Here is a 26,826-nt window from a genome sequence, read left to right as displayed (position 1 = left end):
GGTGCGGTTGCCTTTTTATTATGTCGTTTAGATTTTGTTTCACAATCTATTAAAAAGGACTATGGATTAAAGCATTTAATGTCAATGGCCATTCTAAGCTGAATGTCCCTGCTCTCGTCAGATCGCAGAAGTTACACAGCTTAAGGCCTCGCTAGTACCAGTGTGGGAGACTTTCTGGGAATCCGTGTTGCGGTTGCCTTTTTATTATGTCGTTTAGATTTTGTTTCACAATCGATTAAAAAGGACTATGGATTAAAGCATTTGCTGTCAATGGCCATTCTAAGCTGAATGTGCCTGCTCTCGTCAGATCGCAGAACTTACACGGCTTAAGGCCTTGCTATTACCAGTGTGGGAGACTGTCTGGGAATCCGTGGTGCGGTTGACTTTTTATTATGTCGTTTAGATTTTGTTTCACAATAGATTAAATAGGACTATGGATGAAAGCATTTAACGTCAATGGCCATTCTAAGCTGAATGTGCCTGCTCTCGTCAGAACGCAGAAGTTACAAAGCTTAAGGCCTCGCTAGTACCAGTGTGGGAGACTGTCTGGGAATCCATGGTGCGGTTGACTTTTTATTATGTTGTTTAGATTTTGTTTCACAATAGATTAAATAGGACTATGGATTAAGGCTTTTAATGTCAATGGCAATTCTATGCTGAATGTCCCTGCTCTCGTCAGATCGCAGAAGTTACACAGCTTAAGGCCTCGCTAGTACCAGTGTGGGAGACTGTCTGGGAATCCGTGGTGCGGTAGACTTTTTATTATGTTGTTTAGATTTTGTTTCACAATCGATTAAAAAGGACTATGGATTAAAGCATTTAAAGTCAATGGCCATTCTAAGCTGAATGTGCCTGCTCTCGTTAGATCGCAGAAGTTACACAGCTTAACGCCTCGCTAGTACCAGTGTGGGAGACTGTCTGGGAATCCGTGGTGCGGTCGACTTTTTATTATGTCGTTTAGATTTTGTTTCACAATAGATTAAATAGGACTATGGATTAAAGCATTTAACGTCAATGGCCATTCTAAGCTGAATGTGCCTGCTCTCGTTAGATTGCAGAAGTTACACAGCTTAACTCCTCGCTAGTACCAGTGTGGGAGACTGTCTGGGAATCCGTGGTGCGGTTGACTTTTTATTATGTCGTTTAGATTTTGTTTCACAATAGATTAAATAGGACTATGGATTAAAGCATTTAACGTCAATGGCCATTCTAAGCTGAATGTGCCTGCTCTCGTCAGATCGCAGAAGTTACACAGCTTAAGGCCTCGCTAGTACCAGTGTGGGAGACTGTCTGGGAATCCGTGGTGCGGTTGAATTTTTATTATGTCGTTTAGATTTTGTTTCACAATCGATTAAAAAGGACTATGGATTAAAGCATTTAATGTCAATGGCCATTCTAAGCTGAATGTCCCTGCTCTCGTCAGATTGCAGAAGTTACACAGCTTAAGGCCTCGCTAGTACCAGTGTGGGAGACTGTCTGGGAATCCGTGGTGCGGTTGACTTTTTATTATGTCGTTTAGATTTTGTTTCACAATCGATTAAAAAGGACTATGGATTAAAGCATTTAATATCAATGGCCATTCTAAGCTGAATGTGCCTGCTTTCGTCAGTTCGCAGAAGTTACACAGCTTAAGGCCTCGCTAGTACCAGTGTGGGAGACTTTCTGGGAATCCGTGGTGCGGTTGACTTTTTATTATGTCGTTTAGATTTTGTTTCACAATCGATTGAAAAGGACTATGGATTAAAGCATTTTATGTCAATGGCCATTCTAAGCTGAATGTGCCTGCTCTCGTTAGATGGCAGAAGTTACAAAGCTTAACGCCTCGCTAGTACCAGTGTGGGAGACTGTCTGGGAATCCGTGGTGCGGTTGCCTTTTTATTATGTCGTTTAGATTTTGTTTCACAATCGATTAAAAAGGACTATGGATTAAAGCATTTAATGTCAATGGCCATTCTAAGCTGAATGTACCTGCTCTCGTCAGATCGCAGAAGTTACACAGCTTAAGGCCTCGCTAGTACCAGTGTGGGAGGCTGTCTGGGAATCCGTGGTGCGGTTGACTTTTTATTATGTTGTTTAGATTTTGTTTCACAATAGATTAAATAGGACTATGGATTAAAGCATCTAACGTCAATGGCCATTCTAAGCTGAATGTCCCTGCTCTCGTCAGATCGCAGAAGTTACACAGCTTAAGGCCTCGCTAGTACCAGTGTGGGAGACTTTCTGGGAATCCGTGTTGCGGTTGCCTTTTTATTATGTCGTTTAGATTTTGTTTCACAATCGATTAAAAAGGACTATGGATTAAAGCATTTGATGTCAATGGCCATTCTAAGCTGAATGTGCCTGCTCTCGTCAGATCGCAGAACTTACACGGCTTAAGGCCTTGCTATTACCAGTGTGGGAGACTGTCTGGGAATCCGTGGTGCGGTTGACTTTTTATTATGTCGTTTAGATTTTGTTTCACAATAGATTAAATAGGACTATGGATGAAAGCATTTAACGTCAATGGCCATTCTAAGCTGAATGTGCCTGCTCTCGTCAGAACGCAGAAGTTACAAAGCTTAAGGCCTCGCTAGTACCAGTGTGGGAGACTGTCTGGGAATCCATGGTGCGGTTGCCTTTTTATTATGTTGTTTAGATTTTGTTTCACAATAGATTAAATAGGACTATGGATTAAGGCTTTTAATGTCAATGGCAATTCTATGCTGAATGTCCCTGCTCTCGTCAGATCGCAGAAGTTACACAGCTTAAGGCCTCGCTAGTACCAGTGTGGGAGACTGTCTGGGAATCCGTGGTGCGGTAGACTTTTTATTATGTTGTTTAGATTTTGTTTCACAATCGATTAAAAAGGACTATGGATTAAAACATTTAAAGTCAATGGCCATTCTAAGCTGAATGTGCCTGCTCTCGTTAGATCGCAGAAGTTACACAGCTTAACGCCTCGCTAGTACCAGTGTGGGAGACTGTCTGGGAATCCGTGGTGCGGTCGACTTTTTATTATGTCGTTTAGATTTTGTTTCACAATAGATTAAATAGGACTATGGATTAAAGCATTTAACGTCAATGGCCATTCTAAGCTGAATGTGCCTGCTCTCGTCAGATCGCAGAAGTTACACAGCTTAAGGCCTCGCTAGTACCAGTGTGGGAGAGTGTCTGGGAATCCGTGGTGCGGTTGAATTTTTATTATGTCGTTTAGATTTTGTTTCACAATCGATTAAAAAGGACTATGGATTAAAGCATTTAATGTCAATGGCCATTCTAAGCTGAATGTCCCTGCTTCTCGTCAGATCGCAGAAGTTACACAGCTTAAGGCCTCGCTAGTACCAGTGTGGGAGACTGTCTGGGAATCCGTGGTGCGGTTGACTTTTTATTATGTCGTTTAGATTTTGTTTCACAATCGATTAAAAAGGACTATGGATTAAAGCATTTAATGTCAATGGCCATTCTAAGCTGAATGTGCCTGCTCTCGTTAGATTGCAGAAGTTACACAGCTTAACTCCTCGCTAGTACCAGTGTGGGAGACTGTCTGGGAATCCGTGGTGCGGTTGACTTTTTATTATGTCGTTTAGATTTTGTTTCACAATAGATTAAATAGGACTATGGATTAAAGCATTTAACGTCAATGGCCATTCTAAGCTGAATGTGCCTGCTCTCGTCAGATCGCAGAAGTTACACAGCTTAAGGCCTCGCTAGTACCAGTGTGGGAGACTGTCTGGGAATCCGTGGTGCGGTTGAATTTTTATTATGTCGTTTAGATTTTGTTTCACAATCGATTAAAAAGGACTATGGATTAAAGCATTTAATGTCAATGGCAATTCTAAGCTGAATGTCCCTGCTCTCGTCAGATTGCAGAAGTTACACAGCTTAAGGCCTCGCTAGTACCAGTGTGGGAGACTGTCTGGGAATCCGTGGTGCGGTTGACTTTTTATTATGTCGTTTAGATTTTGTTTCACAATCGATTAAAAAGGACTATGGATTAAAGCATTTAATATCAATGGCCATTCTAAGCTGAATGTGCCTGCTTTCGTCAGTTCGCAGAAGTTACACAGCTTAAGGCCTCGCTAGTACCAGTGTGGGAGACTTTCTGGGAATCCGTGGTGCGGTTGACTTTTTATTATGTCGTTTAGATTTTGTTTCACAATCGATTGAAAAGGACTATGGATTAAAGCATTTTATGTCAATGGCCATTCTAAGCTGAATGTGCCTGCTCTCGTTAGATGGCAGAAGTTACAAAGCTTAACGCCTCGCTAGTACCAGTGTGGGAGACTGTCTGGGAATCCGTGGTGCGGTTGCCTTTTTATTATGTCGTTTAGATTTTGTTTCACAATCGATTAAAAAGGACTATGGATTAAAGCATTTAACGTCAATGGCCATTCTAAGCTGAATGTACCTGCTCTCGTCAGATCGCAGAAGTTACACAGCTTAAGGCCTCGCTAGTACCAGTGTGGGAGGCTGTCTGGGAATCCGTGGTGCGGTTGACTTTTTATTATGTTGTTTAGATTTTGTTTCACAATAGATTAAATAGGACTATGGATTAAAGCATCTAACGTCAATGGCCATTCTAAGCTGAATGTGCCTGCTCTCGTCAGAACGCAGAAGTTACACAGCTTAAGGCCTCGCTAGTACCAGTGTGGGAGACTGTCTGGGAATCCGTGGTGTGGTTGAATTTTTATTATGTCGTTTAGATTTTGTTTCACAATCGATTAAAAAGGACTATGGATTAAAGCATTTGATGTCAATGGCCGTTCTAAGCTGAATGTCCCTGCTCTCGTCAGATCTCAGAAGTTACACAGCTTAAGGCCTCGCTAGTACCAGTGTGGGAGACTGTCTGGGAATCCGTGGTGCGGTTGACTTTTTATTATGTTGTTTAGATTTTGTTTCACAATAGATTAAATAGGACTATGGATTAAGGCTTTTAATGTCAATGGCCATTCTAAGCTGAATGTGCCTGCTCTCGTCAGATCGCAGAAGTTACACAGCTTAAGGCTTCGCTAGTACCAGTGTGGGAGACTGTCTGGGAATCCGTGGTGCGGTTGCCTTTTTATTATGTCGTTTAGATTTTGTTTCACAATCGATTAAAAAGGACTATGGATTAAAGCATTTAATGTCAATGGCCATTCTAAGCTGAATGTGCCTGCTCTCGTTAGATCGCAGAATTTACATAGCTTAACGCCTCGCTAGTACTAGTGTGGGAGACTGTCTGGGAATCCGTGGTGCGGTTGACTTTTTATTATGTCGTCTACATTTTGTTTCACAATAGATTAAATAGGACTATGGATTAAAGCATTTAACGTCAATGGCCATTCTAAGCTGAATGTGCCTGCTCTCGTCAGATTGCAGAAGTTACACAGCTTAAGGCCTCGCTAGTACCAGTGTGGGAGACTGTCTGGGAATCCGTGGTGCGGTTGACTTTTTATTATGTTGTTTAGATTTTGTTTCACAATCGATTAAAAAGGACTATGGATTAAAGCATTTAATGTCAATGGCCATTCTAAGCTGAATGTGCCTGCTTTCGTCAGATCGCAGAAGTTACACAGCTTAAGGCCTCGCTAGTACCAGTGTGGGAGACTTTCTGGGAATCTGTGGTGCGGTTGACTTTTTATTATGTCGTTTAGATTTTGTTTCACAATCGATTAAAAAGGACTATGGATTAAAGCATTTAATGTCAATGGCCATTCTAAGCTGAATATGCTTGCTCTCGTTAGATCGCAGAAGTTACACAGCTTAACGCCTCGCTAGTACCAGTGTGGGAGACTGCCTGGGAATCCGTGGTGCGGTTGGTTTTTTATTATGTCGTTTAGATTTTGTTTCACAATAGATTAAATAGGACTATGGATTAAAACATTGAATGTCAATGGCCATTCTAAGCCGGATGTGCCTGCTCTCGTCAGATCGCAGAAGTTACACAGCTTAAGGCCTCGCTAGTACCAGTGTGGGAGACTGTCTGGGAATCCGTGGTGCGGTTGACTTTTTATTATGTCGTTTAGATTTTGTTTCACAATCGATTAAAAAGGACTATGGATTAAAGCATTTAACGTCAATGGCCATTCTAAGCTGAATGTGCCTGCTCTCGTCAGATCGCAGAAGTTACACAACTTAAGGCCTCGCTAGTACCAGTGTGGGAGACTGTCTGGGAATCCGTGGTGCGGTTGAATTTTTATTATGTCGTTTAGATTTTGTTTCACAATCGATTAAAAAGGACTATGGATTAAAGCATTTAATGTCAATGGCCATTCTAAGCTGAATGTCCCTGCTCTCGTCAGATTGCAGAAGTTACACAGCTTAAGGCCTCGCTAGTACCAGTGTGGGAGACTGTCTGGGAATCCATGGTGCGTTTGACTTTTTATTATGTCGTTTAGATTTTGTTTCACAATCGATTAAAAAGGACTATGGATTAAAGCATTTAATATCAATGGCCATTCTAAGCTGAATGTGCCTGCTTTCGTCAGTTCGCAGAAGTTACACAGCTTAAGGCCTCGCTAGTACCAGTGTGGGAGACTTTCTGGGAATCCGTGGTGCGGTTGACTTTTTATTATGTCGTTTAGATTTTGTTTCACAATCGATTGAAAAGGACTATGGATTAAAGCATTTTATGTCAATGGCCATTCTAAGCTGAATGTGCCTGCTCTCGTTAGATGGCAGAAGTTACAAAGCATAACGCCTCGCTAGTACCAGTGTGGGAGACTGTCTGGGAATCCGTGGTGCAGTTGCCTTTTTATTATGTCGTTTAGATTTTGTTTCACAATAGATTAAATAGGACTATGGATTAAAGCATCTAACGTCAATGGCCATTCTAAGCTGAATGTGCCTGCTCTCGTCAGAACGCAGAAGTTACACAGCTTAAGGCCTCGCTAGTACCAGTGTGGGAGACTGTCTGGGAATCCGTGGTGTGGTTGAATTTTTATTATGTCGTTTAGATTTTGTTTCACAATCGATTAAAAAGGACTATGGATTAAAGCATTTGATGTCAATGGCCATTCTAAGCTGAATGTCCCTGCTCTCGTCAGATCTCAGAAGTTACACAGCTTAAGGCCTCGCTAGTACCAGTGTGGGAGACTGTCTGGGAATCCGTGGTGCGGTTGACTTTTTATTATGTTGTTTAGATTTTGTTTCACAATAGATTAAATAGGACTATGGATTAAGGCTTTTAATGTCAATGGCCATTCTAAGCTGAATGTGCCTGCTCTCGTCAGATCGCAGAAGTTACACAGCTTAAGGCTTCACTAGTACCAGTGTGGGAGACTGTCTGGGAATCCGTGGTGCGGTTGCCTTTTTATTATGTCGTTTAGATTTTGTTTCACAATCGATTAAAAAGGACTATGGATTAAAGCATTTAATGTCAATGGCCATTCTAAGCTGAATGTGCCTGCTCTCGTTAGATCGCAGAAGTTACATAGCTTAACGCCTCGCTAGTACTAGTGTGGGAGACTGTCTGGGAATCCGTGGTGCGGTTGACTTTTTATTATGTCGTCTACATTTTGTTTCACAATAGATTAAATAGGACTATGGATTAAAGCATTTAACGTCAATGGCCATTCTAAGCTGAATGTGCCTGCTCTCGTCAGATTGCAGAAGTTACACAGCTTAAGGCCTCGCTAGTACCAGTGTGGGAGACTGTCTGGGAATCCGTGGTGCGGTTGACTTTTTATTATGTCGTTTAGATTTTGTTTCACAATCGATTAAAAAGGACTATGGATTAAAGCATTTAATGTCAATGGCCATTCTAAGCTGAATGTGCCTGCTTTCGTCAGATCGCAGAAGTTACACAGCTTAAGGCCTCGCTAGTGCCAGTGTGGGAGACTTTCTGGGAATCCGTGGTGCGGTTGACTTTTTATTATGTCGTTTAGATTTTGTTTCACAATCGATTAAAAAGGACTATGGATTAAAGCATTTAATGTCAATGGCCATTCTAAGCTGAATGTGCCTGCTCTCGGTAGATCGCAGCAGTTACACAGCTTAACGCCTCGCTAGTAACAGTGTGGGAGACTGTCTGGGAATCCGTGGTGCGGTTGATGTTTTATGTCGTTTAGATTTTGTTTCACAATAGATTAAATAGGACTATGGATTAAAGCATTTAACGTCGATGGCCATTCTAAGCTGAATGTGCCTGCTCTCGTCAGATCACAGAAGATACACAGCTTAAGGCCTCGCTAGTACCAGTGTGGGAGACTGTCTGGGAATCCGTGGTGCGGTTGCCTTTTTATTATGTCGTTTAGATTTTGTTTCACAATCGATTAAAAAGGACTATGGATTAAAGCATTTAATGTCAATGGCCATTCTAAGCTGAATGTGCCTGCTCTCGTCAGATCGCAGAACTTACACAGCTTAAGGCCTCGCTAGTACCAGTGTGGGAGACTGTCTGGGAATCCGTAGTGCGGTTGACTTTTTATTATGTCGTTTAGATTTTGTTTCACAATAGATTAAATAGGACTATGGATTAAAGCATTTAACGTCAATGGCCATTCTAAGCTGAATGTGCCTGCTCTCATCAGAACGCAGAAGTTACACAGCTTAAGGCCTCGCTAGTACCAGTGTGGGAGACTGTCTGGGAATCCGTGGTGTGGTTGACTTTTTATTATGTTTCAATTTTGTTTCACAATAGATTAAATAGGACTATGGATTAAGGCTTTTAATGTCAATGGCCATTCTAAGCTGAATGTGCCTGCTCTCGTCAGATCGCAGAAGTTACACAGCTTAAGGCCTCGCTAGTACCAGTGTGGGAGACTGTCTGGGAATCCGTGGTGCGGTTGAATTTTTATTATGTCGTTTAGATTTTGTTTCACAATCGATTAAATAGGACTATGGATTAAAACATTGAACGTCAATGGCCATTCTAAGCCGGATGTGCCTGCTCTCGTCAGATCGCAGAAGTTACACAGCTTAAGGCCTCGCTAGTACCAGTGTGGGAGACTGTCTGGGAATCCGTGGTGCGGTTGAATTTTTATTATGTCGTTTAGATTTTGTTTCACAATCGATTAAAAAGGACTATGAATTAAAGCATTTAATGTCAATGGCCATTCTAAGCTGAATGTCCCTGCTCTCGTCAGATCGCAGAAGTTACACAGCTTAACGCCTCGCTAGTACCAGTGTGGGAGACTGTCTGGGAATCCGTGGTGCGGTTGACTTTTTATTATGTCGTTTAGATTTTGTTTCACAATCGATTAAAAAGGACTATGGATTAAAGCATTTAATGTCAATGGCCATTCTAAGCTGAATGTGCCTGCTCTCGTTAGATCGCAGAAGTTACACAGCTTAACGCCTCGCTAGTACCAGTGTGGGAGACTGTCTGGGAATCCGTGGTGCGGTTGACTTTTTATTATGTCGTTTACATTTTGTTTCACAATAGATTAAATAGGACTATGGATTAAAGCATTTAACGCCAATGGCCATTCTAAGCTGAATGTGCCTGCTCTCGTCAGATCGCAGAAGTTACACAGCTTAAGGCCTCGCTAGTACCAGTGTGGGAGACTGTCTGGGAATCCGTGGTGCGGTTGAATTTTTATTATGTCATTTAGATTTTGTTTCACAATCGATTAAAAAGGACTATGGATTAAAGCATTTAATGTCAATGGCCATTCTAAGCTGAATGTCCCTGCTCTCGTCAGATTGCAGAAGTTACACAGCTTAAGGCCTCGCTAGTACCAGTGTGGGAGACTGTCTGGGAATCCGTGGTGCGGTTGACTTTTTATTATGTCGTTTAGATTTTGTTTCACAATCGATTAAAAAGGACTATGGCTTAAAGCATTTAATGTCAATGGCCATTCTAAGCTGAATGTGCCTGCTTTCGTCAGATCGCAGAAGTTACACAGCTTAAGGCCTCGCTAGTACCAGTGTGGGAGATTTTCTGGGAATCCGTGGTGCGGTTGACTTTTTATTATGTCGTTTAGATTTTGTTTCACAATCGATTAAAAAGGACTATGGATTAAAGCATGTAATGTCAATGGCCATTCTAAGCTGAATGTGCCTGCTCTCGTTAGATCGCAGAAGTTACACAGCTTAACGCCTCGCTAGTACCAGTGTGGGAGACTGTCTGGGAATCCGTGGTGCGGTTGCCTTTTTATTATGTCGTTTAGATTTTGTTTCACAATCGATTAAAAAGGACTATGGATTAAAGCATTTAATGTCAATGGCCATTCTAAGCTGAATGTGCCTGCTCTCGTCAGATCGCAGAACTTACACAGCTTAGGGCCTCGCTAGTACCAGTGTGGGAGACTGTCTGGGAATCCGTGGTGCGGTTGACTTTTTATTATGTCGTTTAGATTTTGTCTCACAATAGATTAAATAGGACTATGGATTAAAGCATTTAACGTCAATGGCCATTCTAAGCTGAATGTGCCTGCTCTCCTCATAACGCAGAAGTTACACAGCTTAAGGCCTCGCTAGTACCAGTGTGGGAGACTGTCTGGGAATCCGTGGTGTGGTTGCCTTTTTATTATGTTGTTTAGATTTTGTTTCACAATAGATTAAATAGGACTATGGATTAAGGCTTTTAATGTCAATGGCCATTCTAAGCTGAATGTGCCTGCTCTCGTCAGATCGCAGAAGTTACACAGCTTAAGGCCTAGCTAGTACCAGTGTGGGAGACTGTCTGGGAATCCGTGGTGCGGTTGACTTTTTATTAGGTCGTTTAGATTTTGTTTCACAATCGATTAAAAAGGACTATGGATTAAAGCATTTAATGTCAATGGCCATTCTAAGCTGAATGTGCCTGCTCTCGTTAGATCGCAGAAGTTACACAGCTTAACGCCTCGCTAGTACCAGTGTCGGAGACTGTCTGGGAATCCGTGGTGCGGTTGACTTTTTATTATGTCGTTTAGATTTTGTTTCATAATAGATTAAATAGGACTATGGATTAAAGCATTTAACGTCAATGGCCATTCTAAGCTGAATGTGCCTTCTCTCGTCAGATCGCAGAAGTTACACAGCTTAAGGCCTCGCTAGTACCAGTGTGGGAGACTGTCTGGGAATCCGTGGTGCGGTTGCCTTTTTATTATGTCGTTTAGATTTTGTTTCACAATCGATTAAAAAGGACTATGGATTAAAGCATTTAATGTCAATGGCCATTCTAAGCTGAATGTGCCTGCTCTCGTCAGATCGCAGAACTTACACAGCTTAGGGCCTCGCTAGTACCAGTGTGGGAGACTGTCTGGGAATCCGTGGTGCGGTTGACTTTTTATTATGTCGTTTAGATTTTGTCTCACAATAGATTAAATAGGACTATGGATTAAAGCATTTAACGTCAATGGCTATTCTAAGCTGAATGTGCCTGCTCTCGTCATAACGCAGAAGTTACACAGCTTAAGGCCTCGCTAGTACCAGTGTGGGAGACTGTCTGGGAATCCGTGGTGTGGTTGACTTTTTATTATGTTGTTTAGATTTTGTTTCACAATAGATTAAATAGGACTATGGATTAAGGCTTTTAATGTCAATGGCCATTCTAAGCTGAATGTGCCTGCTCTCGTCAGATCGCAGAAGTTACACATCTTAAGGCCTAGCTAGTACCAGTGTGGGAGACTGTCTGGGAATCCGTGGTGCGGTTGACTTTTTATTATGTCATTTAGATTTTGTTTCACAATCGATTAAAAAGGACTATGGATTAAAGCATTTAATGTCGATGGCCATTCTAAGCTGAATGTGCCTGCTCTCGTTAGATCGCAGAAGTTACACAGCTTAACGCCTCGCTAGTACCAGTGTCGGAGACTGTCTGGGAATCCGTGGTGCGGTTGACTTTTTATTATGTCGTTTAGATTTTGTTTCATAATAGATTAAATAGGACTATGGATTAAAGCATTTAATGTCAATGGCCATTCTAAGCTGAATGTGCCTGCTTTCGTCAGATCGCAGAAGTTACACAGCTTAAGGCCTCGCTAGTGCCAGTGTGGGAGACTGTCTGGGAATCCGTGGTGCGGTTGACTTTTTATTATGTCGTTTAGATTTTGTTTCACATTCGATTAAAAAGGACTATGGATTAAAGCATTTAATGTCAATGGCCATTCTAAGCTGAATGTGCCTGCTTTCGTCAGATCGCAGAAGTTACACAGCTTAAGGCCTCGCTAGTGCCAGTGTGGGAGACTGTCTGGGAATCCGTGGTGCGGTTGACTTTTTATTATGTCGTTTAGATTTTGTTTCACAATCGATTAAATAGGACTATGGATTAAAGCATTTAACGTCAATGGCCATTCTAAGCTGAATGTGCCTGCTCTCGCCAGATCACAGAAGATACACAGCTTAAGGCCTCGCTAGTACCAGTGTGGGAGACTGTCTGGGAATCCGTGGTGCGGTTACCTTTTTATTATGTCGTTTAGATTTTGTTTCACAATCGATTAAAAAGGACTATGGATTAAAGCATTTAATGTCAATGGCCATTCTAAGCTGAATGTGCCTGCTCTCGTCAGATCGCAGAACTTACACAGCTTAAGGCCTCGCTAGTACCAGTGTGGGAGACTGTCTGGGAATCCGTGGTGCGGTTGACTTTTTATTATGTCGTTTAGATTTTGTTTCACAATAGATTAAATAGGACTATGGATTAAAGCATTTAACGTCAATGGCCATTCTAAGCTGAATGTGCCTGCTCTCGTCAGAACGCAGAAGTTACACAGCTTAAGGCCTCGCTAGTACCAGTGTGGGAGACTGTCTGGGAATCCGTGGTGCGGTTGACTTTTTATTATGTCGTTTAGATTTTGTTTCACAATCGATTAAAAAGGACTATGGATTAAAGCATTTAACGTCAATGGCCATTCTAAGCTGAATGTGCCTGCTCTCGTTAGATCGCAGAAGTTACACAGCTTAAGGCCTCGCTAGTACCAGTGTGGGAGACTGTCTGGGAATCCGTGGTGCGGTTGCCTTTTTATTATGTTGTTTAGATTTTGTTTCACAATAGATTAAATAGGACTATGGATTAAGGCTTTTAATGTCAATGGCCATTCTAAGCTAAATGTGCCTGCTCTCGTCAGATCGCAGAAGTTACACAGCTTAAGCCCTCGCTAGTACCAGTGTGGGAGACTGTCTGGGAATCTGTGGTGCGGTTGACTTTTTATTATGTCGTTTAGATTTTGTTTCACAATAGATTAAATAGGACTATGGATTAAAGCATTGAACGTCTATGGCCATTCTAAGCCGGATGTGCCTGCTCTCGTCAGATCGCAGAAGTTACACAGCTTAAGGCCTCGCTAGTACCAGTGTGGGAGACTGTCTGGGAATCCGTGGTGCGGTTGAATTTTTATTATGTCGTTTAGATTTTGTTTCACAATCGATTAAAAAGGACTATGGATTAAAGCATTTAATGTCAATGGCCATTCTAAGCTGAATGTCCCTGCTCTCGTCAGATCGCAGAAGTTACACAGCTTAAGGCCTCGCTAGTACCAGTGTGGGAGACTGTCTGGGAATCCGTGGTGCGGTTGACTTTTTATTATGTCGTTTAGATTTTGTTTCACAATCGATTAAAAAGGACTATGGATTAAAGCATTTAATGTCAATGGCCATTCTAAGCTGAATGTGCCTGCTCTCGTTAGATCGCAGAAGTTACACAGCTTAACGCCTCGCTAGTACCAGTGTGGGAGACTGCCTGGGAATCCGTGGTCCGGTTGACTTTTTATTATGTCGTTTACATTTTGTTTCACAATAGATTAAATAGGACTATGGATTAAAGCATTTACCGTCAATGGCCATTCTAAGCTGAATGTGCCTGCTCTCGTCAGATCGCAGAAGTTACACAGCTTAAGGCCTCGCTAGTACCAGTGTGGGAGACTGTCTGGGAATCCGTGGTGCAGTTGAATTTTTATTATGTCGTTTAGATTTTGTTTCACAATCGATTAAAAAGGACTATGGATTAAAGCTTTTAATGTCAATGGCCATTCTAAGCTGAATGTGCCTGCTTTCGTCAGATCGCAGAAGTTACACAGCTTAAGGCCTCGCAAGTACCAGTGTGGGAGATTTTCTGGGAATCCGTGGGGCGGTTGACTTTTTATTATGTCGTTTAGATTTTGTTTCACAATCGATTAAAAAGGACTATGGATTAAAGCATGTAATGTCAATGGCCATTCTAAGCTGAATGTGCCTGCTCTCGTTAGATCGCAGAAGTTACACAGCTTAACGCCTCGCTAGTACCAGTGTGGGAGACTGTCTGGGAATCCGTGGTGCGGTTGCCTTTTTATTATGTCGTTTAGATTTTGTTTCACAATCGATTAAAAAGGACTATGGATTAAAGCATTTAATGTCAATGGCCATTCTAAGCTGAATGTGCCTGCTCTCGTCATAACGCAGAAGTTACACAGCTTAAGGCCTCGCTAGTACCAGTGTGGGAGACTGTCTGGGAATCCGTGGTGCGGTTGACTTTTTATTATGTCGTTTAGATTTTGTTTCACAATAGATTAAATAGGACTATGGATTAAGGCTTTTAATGTCAATGGCCATTCTAAGCTGAATGTGCCTGCTCTCGTCAGATCGCAGAAGTTACACAGCTTAAGGCCTCGCTAGTACCAGTGTGGGAGACTGTCTGGGAATCCGTGGTGCGGTTGACTTTTTATTATGTCGTTTAGATTTTGTTTCACAATAGATTAAATAGGACTATGGATTAAAGCATTTAATGTCAATGGCCATTCTAAGCTGAATGTGCCTGCTTTCGTCAGATCGCAGAAGTTACACAGCTTAAGGCCTCGCTAGTGCCAGTGTGGGAGACTGTCTGGGAATCCGTGGTGCGGTTGACTTTTTATTATGTCGTTTAGATTTTGTTTCACAATCGATTAAAAAGGACTATGGATTAAAGCATTTAATGTCAATGGCCATTCTAAGCTGAATGTGCCTGCTTTCGTCAGATCGCAGAAGTTACACAGCTTAAGGCCTCGCTAGTGCCAGTGTGGGAGACTTTCTGGGAATCCGTGGTGCCGTTGCCTTTTTATTATGTCGTTTAGATTTTGTTTCACAATCGATTAAAAAGGACTATGGATTAAAGCATTTAATGTCAATGGCCATTCTAAGCTGAATGTGCCTGCTCTCGGTAGATCGCAGAAGTTACACAGCTTAACGCCTCGCTAGTAACAGTGTGGGAGACTGTCTGGGAATCCGTGGTGCGGTTGATGTTTTATTATGTCGTTTAGATTTTGTTTCACAATAGATTAAATAGGACTATGGATTAAAGCATTTAACGTCAATCAATGGCCATTCTAAGCTGAATGTGCCTGCTCTCGTCAGATCACAGAAGATACACAGCTTAAGGCCTCGCTAGTACCAGTGTGGGAGACTGTCTGGGAATCCGTGGTGCGTTTGCCTTTTTATTATGTCGTTTAGATTTTGTTTCACAATCGATTAAAAAGGACTATGGATTAAAGCATTTAATGTCAATGGCCATTCTAAGCTGAATGTGCCTGCTCTCGTCAGATCGCAGAACTTACACAGCTTAAGGCCTCGCTAGTACCAGTGTGGGAGACTGTCTGGGAATCCGTGGTGCGGTTGACTTTTTTTATGTCGTTTAGATTTTGTTTCACAATAGATTAAATAGGACTATGGATTAAGGCTTTTAATGTCAATGGCCATTCTAAGCTGAATGTGCCTGCTCTCGTCAGATCGCAGAAGTTACACAGCTTAAGGCCTCGCTAGTACCAGTGTGGGAGACTGTCTGGGAATCCGTGGTGCGGTTGACTTTTTATTATGTCGTTTAGATTTTGTTTCACAATAGATTAAATAGGACTATGGATTAAAGCATTTAACGTCAATGGCCATTCTAAGCTGAATGTGCCTTCTCTCGTCAGATCGCAGAAGTTACACAGCTTAAGGCCTCGCTAGTACCAGTGTGGGAGACTGTCTGGGAATCCGTGGTGCGGTTGACTTTTTATTATGTCGTTTAGATTTTGTTTCACAATCGATTAAAAAGGACTATGGATTAAAGCATTTAATGTCAATGGCCATTCTAAGCTGAATGTGCCTGCTTTCGTCAGATCGCAGAAGTTACACAGCTTAAGGCCTCGCTAGTACCAGTGTGGGAGACTGTCTGGGAATCCGTGGTGCGTTTGCCTTTTTATTATGTCGTTTAGATTTTGTTTCACAATCGATTAAAAAGGACTATGGATTAAAGCATTTAATGTCAATGGCCATTCTAAGCTGAATGTGCCTGCTCTCGTCAGATCGCAGAACTTACACAGCTTAAGGCCTCGCTAGTACCAGTGTGGGAGAGTGTCTGGGAATCCGTGGTGCGGTTGACATTTTATTATGTCGTTTAGATTTTGTTTCACAATAGATTAAATAGGACTATGGATTAAAGCATTTAACGTCAATGGCCATTCTAAGCTGAATGTGCCTGCTCTCGTCAGAACGCAGAAGTTACACAGCTTAAGCCCTCGCTAGTACCAGTGTGGGAGACTGTCTGGGAATCTGTGGAGCGGTTGACTTTTTATTATGTTGTTTAGATTTTGTTTCACAATCGATTAAAAAGGACTATGGATTAAAACATTTAATGTCAATGGCCATTCTAAGCTGAATGTGCCTGCTCTCGTCAGATCGCAGAAGTTACACAGCTTAAGGCCTCGCTAGTGCCAGTGTGGGAGACTTTCTGGGAATCCGTGGTGCGGTTGCCTTTTTATTATGTCGTTTAGATTTTGTTTCACAATCGATTAAAAAGGACTATGGATTAAAGCATTTAATGTCAATGGCCATTCTAAGCTGAATGTGCCTGCTCTCGGTAGATCGCAGAAGTTACACAGCTTAACGCCTCGATAGTAACAGTGTGGGAGACTGTCTGGGAATCCGTGGTGCGGTTGATATTTTATTATGTCGTTTAGATTTTGTTTCACAATAGATTAAATAGGACTATGGATTAAAGCATTTAACGTCAATGGCCATTCTAAGCTGAATGTGCCTGCTCTCGTCAGATCGCAGAAGTTACACAGCTTAAGGCCTCGCTAGTACCAGTGTGGGAGACTGTCTGGGAATCCGTGGTGCGGTTGAATTTTTATTATGTCGTTTAGATTTTGTTTCACAATCGATTAAAAAGGACTATGGATTAAAGCTTTTAATGTCAATGGCCATTCTAAGCTGAATGTGCCTGCTCTCGTTAGATTGCAGAAGTTACACAGCTTAACTCCTCGCTAGTACCAGTGTGGGAGACTGTCTGGGAATCCGTGGTGCGGTTGACTTTTTATTATGTCGTTTAGATTTTGTTTCACAATAGATTAAATAGGACTATGGAATAAAGCATTTAACGTCAATGGCCATTCTAAGCTGAATGTGCCTGCTCTCGTCAGATCGCAGAAGTTACACAACTTAAGGCCTCGCTAGTACCAGTGTGGGAGACTGTCTGGGAATCCGTGGTGCGGTTGAATTTTTATTATGTCGTTTAGATTTTGTTTCACAATCGATTAAAAAGGACTATGGATTAAAGCATTTAATGTCAATGGCCATTCTAAGCTGAATGTCCCTGCTCTCGTCAGATTGCAGAAGTTACACAGCTTAAGGCCTCGCTAGTACCAGTGTGGGAGACTGTCTGGGAATCCGTGGTGCGTTTGACTTTTTATTATGTCGTTTAGATTTTGTTTCACAATCGATTAAAAAGGACTATGGATTAAAGCATTTAATATCAATGGCCATTCTAAGCTGAATGTGCCTGCTTTCGTCAGTTCGCAGAAGTTACACAGCTTAAGGCCTCGCTAGTACCAGTGTGGGAGACTTTCTGGGAATCCGTGGTGCGGTTGACTTTTTATTATGTCGTTTAGATTTTGTTTCACAATCGATTGAAAAGGACTATGGATTAAAGCATTTTATGTCAATGGCCATTCTAAGCTGAATGTGCCTGCTCTCGTTAGATGGCAGAAGTTACAAAGCTTAACGCCTCGCTAGTACCAGTGTGGGAGACTGTCTGGGAATCCGTGGTGCAGTTGCCTTTTTATTATGTCGTTTAGATTTTGTTTCACAATCGATTAAAAAGGACTATGGATTAAAGCATTTAATGTCAATGGCCATTCTAAGCTGAATGTACCTGCTCTCGTCAGATCGCAGAAGTTACACAGCTTAAGGCCTCGCTAGTACCAGTGTGGGAGGCTGTCTGGGAATCCGTGGTGCGGTTGACTTTTTATTATGTTGTTTAGATTTTGTTTCACAATAGATTAAATAGGACTATGGATTAAAGCATCTAACGTCAATGGCCATTCTAAGCTGAATGTGCCTGCTCTCGTCAGAACGCAGAAGTTACACAGCTTAAGGCCTCGCTAGTACCAGTGTGGGAGACTGTCTGGGAATCCGTGGTGTGGTTGAATTTTTATTATGTCGTTTAGATTTTGTTTCACAATCGATTAAAAAGGACTATGGATTAAAGCATTTGATGTCAATGGCCATTCTAAGCTGAATGTCCCTGCTCTCGTCAGATCTCAGAAGTTACACAGCTTAAGGCCTCGCTAGTACCAGTGTGGGAGACTGTCTGGGAATCCGTGGTGCGGTTGACTTTTTATTATGTTGTTTAGATTTTGTTTCACAATAGATTAAATAGGACTATGGATTAAGGCTTTTAATGTCAATGGCCATTCTAAGCTGAATGTGCCTGCTCTCGTCAGATCGCAGAAGTTACACAGCTTAAGGCTTCACTAGTACCAGTGTGGGAGACTGTCTGGGAATCCGTGGTGCGGTTGCCTTTTTATTATGTCGTTTAGATTTTGTTTCACAATCGATTAAAAAGGACTATGGATTAAAGCATTTAATGTCAATGGCCATTCTAAGCTGAATGTGCCTGCTCTCGTTAGATCGCAGAAGTTACATAGCTTAACGCCTCGCTAGTACTAGTGTGGGAGACTGTCTGGGAATCCGTGGTGCGGTTGACTTTTTATTATGTCGTCTACATTTTGTTTCACAATAGATTAAATAGGACTATGGATTAAAGCATTTAACGTCAATGGCCATTCTAAGCTGAATGTGCCTGCTCTCGTCAGATTGCAGAAGTTACACAGCTTAAGGCCTCGCTAGTACCAGTGTGGGAGACTGTCTGGGAATCCGTGGTGCGGTTGACTTTTTATTATGTTGTTTAGATTTTGTTTCACAATCGATTAAAAAGGACTATGGATTAAAGCATTTAATGTCAATGGCCATTCTAAGCTGAATGTGCCTGCTTTCGTCAGATCGCAGAAGTTACACAGCTTAAGTCCTCGCTAGTGCCAGTGTGGGAGACTTTCTGGGAATCCGTGGTGCGGTTGACTTTTTATTATGTCGTTTAGATTTTGTTTCACAATCGATTAAAAAGGACTATGGATTAAAGCATTTAATGTCAATGGCCATTCTAAGCTGAATGTGCCTGCTCTCGGTAGATCGCAGCAGTTACACAGCTTAACGCCTCGCTAGTAACAGTGTGGGAGACTGTCTGGGAATCCGTGGTGCGGTTGATGTTTTATGTCGTTTAGATTTTGTTTCACAATAGATTAAATAGGACTATTGATTAATGCATTTATCGTCGATGGCCATTCTAAGCTGAATGTGCCTGCTCTCGTCAGATCACAGAAGATACACAGCTTAAGGCCTCGCTAGTACCAGTGTGGGAGACTGTCTGGGAATCCGTGGTGCGGTTGCCTTTTTATTATGTCGTTTAGATTTTGTTTCACAATCGATTAAAAAGGACTATGGATTAAAGCATTTAATGTCAATGGCCATTCTAAGCTGAATGTGCCTGCTCTCGTCAGATCGCAGAACTTACACAGCTTAAGGCCTCGCTAGTACCAGTGTGGGAGACTGTCTGGGAATCCGTGGTGCGGTTGACTTTTTATTATGTCGTTTAGATTTTGTTTCACAATAGATTAAATAGGACTATGGATTAAAGCATTTAACGTCAATGGCCATTCTAAGCTGAATGTGCCTGCTCTCGTCAGAACGCAGAAGTTACACAGCTTAAGGCCTCGCTAGTACCAGTGTGGGAGACTGTCTGGGAATCCGTGGTGTGGTTGACTTTTTATTATGTTGTTTAGATTTTGTTTCACAATAGATTAAATAGGACTATGGATTAAGGCTTTTAATGTCAATGGCCATTCTAAGCTGAATGTGCCTGCTCTCGTCAGATCGCAGAAGTTACACAGCTTAAGGCCTAGCTAGTACCAGTGTGGGAGACTGTCTGGGAATCCGTGGTGCGGTTGACTTTTTATTATGTCGTTTAGATTTTGTTTCACAATCGATTAAAAAGGACTATGGATTAAAGCATCTAATGTCGATGGCCATTCTAAGCTGAATGTGCCTGCTCTCGTTAGATCGCAGAAGTTACACAGCTTAACGCCTCGCTAGTACCAGTGTCGGAGACTGTCTGGGAATCTGTGGTGCGGTTGACTTTTTATTATGTCGTTTAGATTTTGTTTCATAATAGATTAAATAGGACTATGGATTAAAGCATTTAATGTCAATGGCCATTCTAAGCTGAATGTGCCTGCTTTCGTCAGATCGCAGAAGTTACACAGCTTAAGGCCTCGCTAGTGCCAGTGTGGGAGACTGTCTGGGAATCCGTGGTGCGGTTGACTTTTTATTATGTCGTTTAGATTTTGTTTCACAATCGATTAAATAGGACTATGGATTAAAGCATTTAACGTCAATGGCCATTCTAAGCTGAATGTGCCTGCTCTCGCCAGATCACAGAAGATACACAGCTTAAGGCCTCGCTAGTACCAGTGTGGGAGACTGTCTGGGAATCCGTGGTGCGGTTACCTTTTTATTATGTCGTTTAGATTTTGTTTCACAATCGATTAAAAAGGACTATGGATTAAAGCATTTAATGTCAATGGCCATTCTAAGCTGAATGTGCCTGCTCTCGTCAGATCGCAGAACTTACACAGCTTAAGGCCTCGCTAGTACCAGTGTGGGAGACTGTCTGGGAATCCGTGGTGCGGTTGACTTTTTATTATGTCGTTTAGATTTTGTTTCACAATAGATTAAATAGGACTATGGATTAAAGCATTTAACGTCAATGGCCATTCTAAGCTGAATGTGCCTGCTCTCGTCAGAACGCAGAAGTTACACAGCTTAAGGCCTCGCTAGTACCAGTGTGGGAGACTGTCTGGGAATCCGTGGTGCGGTTGCCTTTTTATTATGTTGTTTAGATTTTGTTTCACAATAGATTAAATAGGACTATGGATTAAGGCTTTTAATGTCAATGGCCATTCTAAGCTAAATGTGCCTGCTCTCGTCAGATCGCAGAAGTTACACAGCTTAAGCCCTCGCTAGTACCAGTGTGGGAGACTGTCTGGGAATCTGTGGTGCGGTTGACTTTTTATTATGTCGTTTAGATTTTGTTTCACAATAGATTAAATAGGACTATGGATTAAAGCATTGAACGTCTATGGCCATTCTAAGCCGGATGTGCCTGCTCTCGTCAGATCGCAGAAGTTACACAGCTTAAGGCCTCGCTAGTACCAGTGTGGGAGACTGTCTGGGAATCCGTGGTGCGGTTGAATTTTTATTATGTCGTTTAGATTTTGTTTCACAATCGATTAAAAAGGACTATGGATTAAAGCATTTAATGTCAATGGCCATTCTAAGCTGAATGTCCCTGCTCTCGTCAGATCGCAGAAGTTACACAGCTTAAGGCCTCGCTAGTACCAGTGTGGGAGACTGTCTGGGAATCCGTGGTGCGGTTGACTTTTTATTATGTCGTTTAGATTTTGTTTCACAATCGATTAAAAAGGACTATGGATTAAAGCATTTAATGTCAATGGCCATTCTAAGCTGAATGTGCCTGCTCTCGTTAGATCGCAGAAGTTACACAGCTTAACGCCTCGCTAGTACCAGTGTGGGAGACTGTCTGGGAATCCGTGGTGCGGTTGACTTTTTATTATGTCGTTTACATTTTGTTTCACAATAGATTAAATAGGACTATGGATTAAAGCATTTACCGTCAATGGCCATTCTAAGCTGAATGTGCCTGCTCTCGTCAGATCGCAGAAATTACACAGCTTAAGGCCTCGCTAGTACCAGTGTGGGAGACTGTCTGGGAATCCGTGGTGCGGTTGAATTTTTATTATGTCGTTTAGATTTTGTTTCACAATCGATTAAAAAGGACTATGGATTAAAGCTTTTAATGTCATTGGCCATTCTAAGCTGAATGTGCCTGCTTTCGTCAGATCGCAGAAGTTACACAGCTTAAGGCCTCGCAAGTACCAGTGTGGGAGATTTTCTGGGAATCCGTGGTGCGGTTGACTTTTTATTATGTCGTTTAGATTTTGTTTCACAATCGATTAAAAAGGACTATGGATTAAAGCATGTAATGTCAATGGCCATTCTAAGCTGAATGTGCCTGCTCTCGTTAGATCGCAGAAGTTACACAGCTTAACGCCTCGCTAGTACCAGTGTGGGAGACTGTCTGGGAATCCGTGGTGCAGTTGCCTTTTTATTATGTCGTTTAGATTTTGTTTCACAATCGATTAAAAAGGACTATGGATTAAAGCATTTAATGTCAATGGCCATTCTAAGCTGAATGTGCCTGCTCTCGTCAAATCGCAGAACTTACACAGCTTAGGGCCTCGCTAGTACCAGTGTGGGAGACTGTCTGGGAATCCGTGGTGCGGTTGACTTTTTATTATGTCGTTTAGATTTTGTCTCACAATAGATTAAATAGGACTATGGATTAAAGCATTTAACATCAATGGCCCTTCTAAGCTGAATGTACCTGCTCTCGTCAGAACGCAGAAGTTACACAGCTTAAGGCCTCGCTAGTACCAGTGTGGGAGACTGTCTGGGAATCCGTGGTGCGGTTGACTTTTTATTATGTCGTTTAGATTTTGTTTCACAATAGATTAAATAGGACTATGGATTAAGGCTTTTAATGTCAATGGCCATTCTAAGCTGAATGTGCCTGCTCTCGTCAGATCGCAGAAGTTACACAGCTTAAGGCCTCGCTAGTACCAGTGTGGGAGACTGTCTGGGAATCCGTGGTGCGGTTGACTTTTTATTATGTCGTTTAGATTTTGTTTCACAATAGATTAAATAGGACTATGGATTAAAGCATTTAACGTCAATGGCCATTCTAAGCTGAATGTGCCTTCTCTCGTCAGATCGCAGAAGTTACACAGCTTAAGGCCTCGCTAGTACCAGTGTGGGAGACTGTCTGGGAATCCGTGGTGCGGTTGACTTTTTATTATGTTGTTTAGATTTTGTTTCACAATCGATTAAAAAGGACTATGGATTAAAGCATTTAATGTCAATGGCCATTCTAAGCTGAATGTGCCTGCTTTCGTCAGATCGCAGAAGTTACACAGCTTAAGGCCTCGCTAGTGCCAGTGTGGGAGACTGTCTGGGAATCCGTGGTGCGGTTGACTTTTTATTATGTCGTTTAGATTTTGTTTCACAATCGATTAAAAAGGACTATGGATTAAAGCATTTAATGTCAATGGCCATTCTAAGCTGAATGTGCCTGCTTTCGTCAGATCGCAGAAGTTACACAGCTTAAGGCCTCGCTAGTGCCAGTGTGGGAGACTTTCTGGGAATCCGTGGTGCGTTTGCCTTTTTATTATGTTGTTTAGATTTTGTTTCACAATCGATTAAAAAGGACTATGGATTAAAGCATTTAATGTCAATGGCCATTCTAAGCTGAATGTGCCTGCTCTCGGTAGATCGCAGAAGTTACACAGCTTAACGCCTCGCTAGTAACAGTGTGGGAGACTGTCTGGGAATCCGTGGTGCGGTTGATGTTTTATTATGTCGTTTAGATTTTGTTTCACAATAGATTAAATAGGACTATGGATTAAAGCATTTAACGTCAATCAATGGCCATTCTAAGCTGAATGTGCCTGCTCTCGTCAGATCACAGAAGATACACAGCTTAAGGCCTCGCTAGTACCAGTGTGGGAGACTGTCTGGGAATCCGTGGTGCGTTTGCCTTTTTATTATGTCGTTTAGATTTTGTTTCACAATCGATTAAAAAGGACTATGGATTAAAGCATTTAATGTCAATGGCCATTCTAAGCTGAATGTGCCTGCTCTCGTCAGATCGCAGAACTTACACAGCTTAAGGCCTCGCTAGTACCAGTGTGGGAGACTTTCTGGGAATCCGTGGTGCGGTTGACATTTTATTATGTCGTTTAGATTATGTTTCACAATCGATTAAAAAGGACTATGGATTAAAGCATTTAATGTCAATGGCCATTCTAAGCTGAATGTGCCTGCTCTCGTCAAATCGCAGAACTTACACAGCTTAGGGCCTCGCTAGTACCAGTGTGGGAGACTGTCTGGGAATCCGTGGTGCGGTTGACTTTTTATTATGTCGTTTAGATTTTGTCTCACAATAGATTAAATAGGACTATGGATTAAAGCATTTAACATCAATGGCCATTCTAAGCTGAATGTGCCTGCTCTCGTCATAACGCAGAAGTTACACAGCTTAAGGCCTCGCTAGTACCAGTGTGGGAGACTGTCTGGGAATCCGTGGTGCGGTTGACTTTTTATTATGTCGTTTAGATTTTGTTTCACAATAGATTAAATAGGACTATGGATTAAGGCTTTTAATGTCAATGGCCATTCTAAGCTGAATGTGCCTGCTCTCGTCAGATCGCAGAAGTTACACAGCTTAAGGCCTCGCTAGTACCAGTGTGGGAGACTGTCTGGGAATCCGTGGTGCGGTTGACTTTTTATTATGTCGTTTAGATTTTGTTTCACAATAGATTAAATAGGACTATGGATTAAAGCATTTAACGTCAATGGCCATTCTAAGCTGAATGTGCCTTCTCTCGTCAGATCGCAGAAGTTACACAGCTTAAGGCCTCGCTAGTACCAGTGTGGGAGACTGTCTGGGAATCCGTGGTGCGGTTGACTTTTTATTATGTCGTTTAGATTTTGTTTCACAATCGATTAAAAAGGACTATGGATTAAAGCATTTAATGTCAATGGCCATTCTAAGCTGAATGTGCCTGCTTTCGTCAGATCGCAGAAGTTACACAGCTTAAGCCCTCGCTAGTACCAGTGTGGGAGACTGTCTGGGAATCCGTGGTGCGTTTGCCTTTTTATTATGTTGTTTAGATTTTGTTTCACAATCGATTAAAAAGGACTATGGATTAAAGCATTTAATGTCAATGGCCATTCTAAGCTGAATGTGCCTGCTCTCGGTAGATCGCAGAAGTTACACAGCTTAACGCCTCGCTAGTAACAGTGTGGGAGACTGTCTGGGAATCCGTGGTGCGGTTGATATTTTATTATGTCGTTTAGATTTTGTTTCACAATAGATTAAATAGGACTATGGATTAAAGCATTTAACGTCAATGGCCATTCTAAGCTGAATGTGCCTGCTCTCGTCAGATCGCAGAAGTTACACAGCTTAAGGCCTCGCTAGTACCAGTGTGGGAGACTGTCTGGGAATCCGTGGTGCGGTTGAATTTTTATTATGTCGTTTAGATTTTGTTTCACAATCGATTAAATAGGACTATGGATTAAAGCATTTAACATCAATGGCCATTCTAAGCTGAATGTGCCTGCTCTCGTCATAACGCAGAAGTTACACAGCTTAAGGCCTCGCTAGTACCAGTGTGGGAGACTGTCTGGGAATCCGTTGTGCGGTTGACTTTTTATTATGTCGTTTAGATTTTGTTTCACAATAGATTAAATAGGACTATGGATTAAAGCATTTAACATCAATCAATGGCCATTCTAAGCTGAATGTGCCTGCTCTCGTCAGATCACAGAAGATACACAGCTTAAGGCCTCGCTAGTACCAGTGTGGGAGACTGTCTGGGAATCCGTGGTGCGTTTGCCTTTTTATAATGTCGTTTAGATTTTGTTTCACAATCGATTAAAAAGGACTATGGATTAAAGCATTTAATGTCAATGGCCATTCTAAGCTGAATGTGCCTGCTCTCGTCAGATCGCAGAACTTACACAGCTTAAGGCCTCGCTAGTACCAGTGTGGGAGACTGTCTGGGAATCCGTGGTGCGGTTGACTTTTTATTATGTCGTTTAGATTTTGTTTCACAATAGATTAAATAGGACTATGGATTAAAGCATTTAACGTCAATGGCCATTCTAAGCTGAATGTGCCTGCTCTCGTCATAACGCAGAAGTTACACAGCTTAAGGCCTCGCTAGTACCAGTGTGGGAGACTGTCTGGGAATCCGTGGTGCGGTTGACTTTTTATTATGTTGTTTAGATTTTGTTTCACAATAGATTAAATAGGACTATGGATTAAGGCTTTTAATGTCAATGGCCATTCTAAGCTGAATGTGCCTGCTCTCGTCAGATCGCAGAAGTTACACAGCTTAAGGCCTCGCTAGTACCAGTGTGGGAGACTGTCTGGGAATCTGTGGTGCGGTTGACTTTTTATTATGTCGTTTAGATTTTGTTTCACAATCGATTAAAAAGGACTATGGATTAAAGCATTTAATGTCAATGGCCATTCTAAGCTGAATGTGCTTGCTCTCGTTAGATCGCAGAAGTTACACTGCTTAACGCCTCGCTAGTACCAGTGTGGGAGGCTGTCTGGGAATCCGTGGTGCGGTTGACTTTTTATTATGTCGTTTACATTTTGTTTCACAATAGATTAAATAGGACTATGGATTAAAGCATTTAATGTCAATGGCCATTCTAAGCTGAATGTCCCTGCTCTCGTCAGATTGCAGAAGTTACACAGCTTAAGGCCTCGCTAGTACCAGTGTGGGAGACTGTCTGGGAATCCGTGGTGCGGTTGACTTTTTATTATGTCGTTTAGATTTTGTTTCACAATCGATTAAAAAGGACTATGGCTTAAAGCATTTAATGTCAATGGCCATTCTAAGCTGAATGTGCCTGCTTTCGTCAGATCGCAGAAGTTACACAGCTTAAGGCCTCGCTAGTACCAGTGTGGGAGATTTTCTGGGAATCCGTGGTGCTGTTGACTTTTTATTATGTCGTTTAGATTTTGTT

The 26,826-nt window shown here is 41.9% G+C and overlaps 27 pseudogenes; all 27 read left to right on the top strand.

The window, feature by feature from the left end:
• The first annotated feature begins 638 nt into the window (after positions 1-638).
• On the top strand, positions 639-757 carry LOC142727666 (5S ribosomal RNA; annotated as a pseudogene).
• Positions 758-1,197: 440 nt separating this feature from the next.
• On the top strand, positions 1,198-1,314 carry LOC142727141 (5S ribosomal RNA; annotated as a pseudogene).
• A 627-nt stretch (positions 1,315-1,941) lies between these two features.
• Positions 1,942-2,058, top strand: LOC142727108 (5S ribosomal RNA; annotated as a pseudogene).
• A 626-nt stretch (positions 2,059-2,684) lies between these two features.
• Positions 2,685-2,803, top strand: LOC142727665 (5S ribosomal RNA; annotated as a pseudogene).
• An 813-nt stretch (positions 2,804-3,616) lies between these two features.
• On the top strand, positions 3,617-3,733 carry LOC142727139 (5S ribosomal RNA; annotated as a pseudogene).
• A 627-nt stretch (positions 3,734-4,360) lies between these two features.
• LOC142727107 (5S ribosomal RNA) lies at positions 4,361-4,477 on the top strand (annotated as a pseudogene).
• Positions 4,478-4,917: 440 nt separating this feature from the next.
• Positions 4,918-5,035, top strand: LOC142727129 (5S ribosomal RNA; annotated as a pseudogene).
• A 3,414-nt stretch (positions 5,036-8,449) lies between these two features.
• LOC142726992 (5S ribosomal RNA) lies at positions 8,450-8,566 on the top strand (annotated as a pseudogene).
• A 66-nt stretch (positions 8,567-8,632) lies between these two features.
• On the top strand, positions 8,633-8,749 carry LOC142727138 (5S ribosomal RNA; annotated as a pseudogene).
• A 3,789-nt stretch (positions 8,750-12,538) lies between these two features.
• Positions 12,539-12,655, top strand: LOC142727679 (5S ribosomal RNA; annotated as a pseudogene).
• A 68-nt stretch (positions 12,656-12,723) lies between these two features.
• LOC142727033 (5S ribosomal RNA) lies at positions 12,724-12,841 on the top strand (annotated as a pseudogene).
• A 441-nt stretch (positions 12,842-13,282) lies between these two features.
• LOC142727133 (5S ribosomal RNA) lies at positions 13,283-13,399 on the top strand (annotated as a pseudogene).
• A 999-nt stretch (positions 13,400-14,398) lies between these two features.
• Positions 14,399-14,515, top strand: LOC142727047 (5S ribosomal RNA; annotated as a pseudogene).
• Positions 14,516-14,769: 254 nt separating this feature from the next.
• LOC142727121 (5S ribosomal RNA) lies at positions 14,770-14,887 on the top strand (annotated as a pseudogene).
• Positions 14,888-15,517: 630 nt separating this feature from the next.
• Positions 15,518-15,634, top strand: LOC142727046 (5S ribosomal RNA; annotated as a pseudogene).
• Positions 15,635-15,888: 254 nt separating this feature from the next.
• On the top strand, positions 15,889-16,006 carry LOC142727102 (5S ribosomal RNA; annotated as a pseudogene).
• An 813-nt stretch (positions 16,007-16,819) lies between these two features.
• LOC142727136 (5S ribosomal RNA) lies at positions 16,820-16,936 on the top strand (annotated as a pseudogene).
• Positions 16,937-17,935: 999 nt separating this feature from the next.
• LOC142727106 (5S ribosomal RNA) lies at positions 17,936-18,052 on the top strand (annotated as a pseudogene).
• A 1,740-nt stretch (positions 18,053-19,792) lies between these two features.
• LOC142727078 (5S ribosomal RNA) lies at positions 19,793-19,909 on the top strand (annotated as a pseudogene).
• Positions 19,910-20,907: 998 nt separating this feature from the next.
• Positions 20,908-21,025, top strand: LOC142727620 (5S ribosomal RNA; annotated as a pseudogene).
• A 441-nt stretch (positions 21,026-21,466) lies between these two features.
• LOC142727132 (5S ribosomal RNA) lies at positions 21,467-21,583 on the top strand (annotated as a pseudogene).
• A 255-nt stretch (positions 21,584-21,838) lies between these two features.
• Positions 21,839-21,955, top strand: LOC142727109 (5S ribosomal RNA; annotated as a pseudogene).
• Positions 21,956-22,581: 626 nt separating this feature from the next.
• On the top strand, positions 22,582-22,699 carry LOC142727010 (5S ribosomal RNA; annotated as a pseudogene).
• A 69-nt stretch (positions 22,700-22,768) lies between these two features.
• Positions 22,769-22,885, top strand: LOC142727045 (5S ribosomal RNA; annotated as a pseudogene).
• A 1,561-nt stretch (positions 22,886-24,446) lies between these two features.
• Positions 24,447-24,563, top strand: LOC142727044 (5S ribosomal RNA; annotated as a pseudogene).
• Positions 24,564-25,190: 627 nt separating this feature from the next.
• Positions 25,191-25,307, top strand: LOC142727135 (5S ribosomal RNA; annotated as a pseudogene).
• A 1,374-nt stretch (positions 25,308-26,681) lies between these two features.
• On the top strand, positions 26,682-26,800 carry LOC142727235 (5S ribosomal RNA; annotated as a pseudogene).
• Positions 26,801-26,826: the final 26 nt, after the last annotated feature.

The sequence above is a fragment of the Rhinoderma darwinii genome, unplaced genomic scaffold, assembly GCF_050947455.1.
Source record: "Rhinoderma darwinii isolate aRhiDar2 unplaced genomic scaffold, aRhiDar2.hap1 Scaffold_647, whole genome shotgun sequence".
Taxonomy (NCBI): domain Eukaryota; kingdom Metazoa; phylum Chordata; class Amphibia; order Anura; family Rhinodermatidae; genus Rhinoderma; species Rhinoderma darwinii.
Note: the sequence above shows the minus strand (reverse complement) of the source record. Positions and strands in the feature narration are given on the sequence as shown.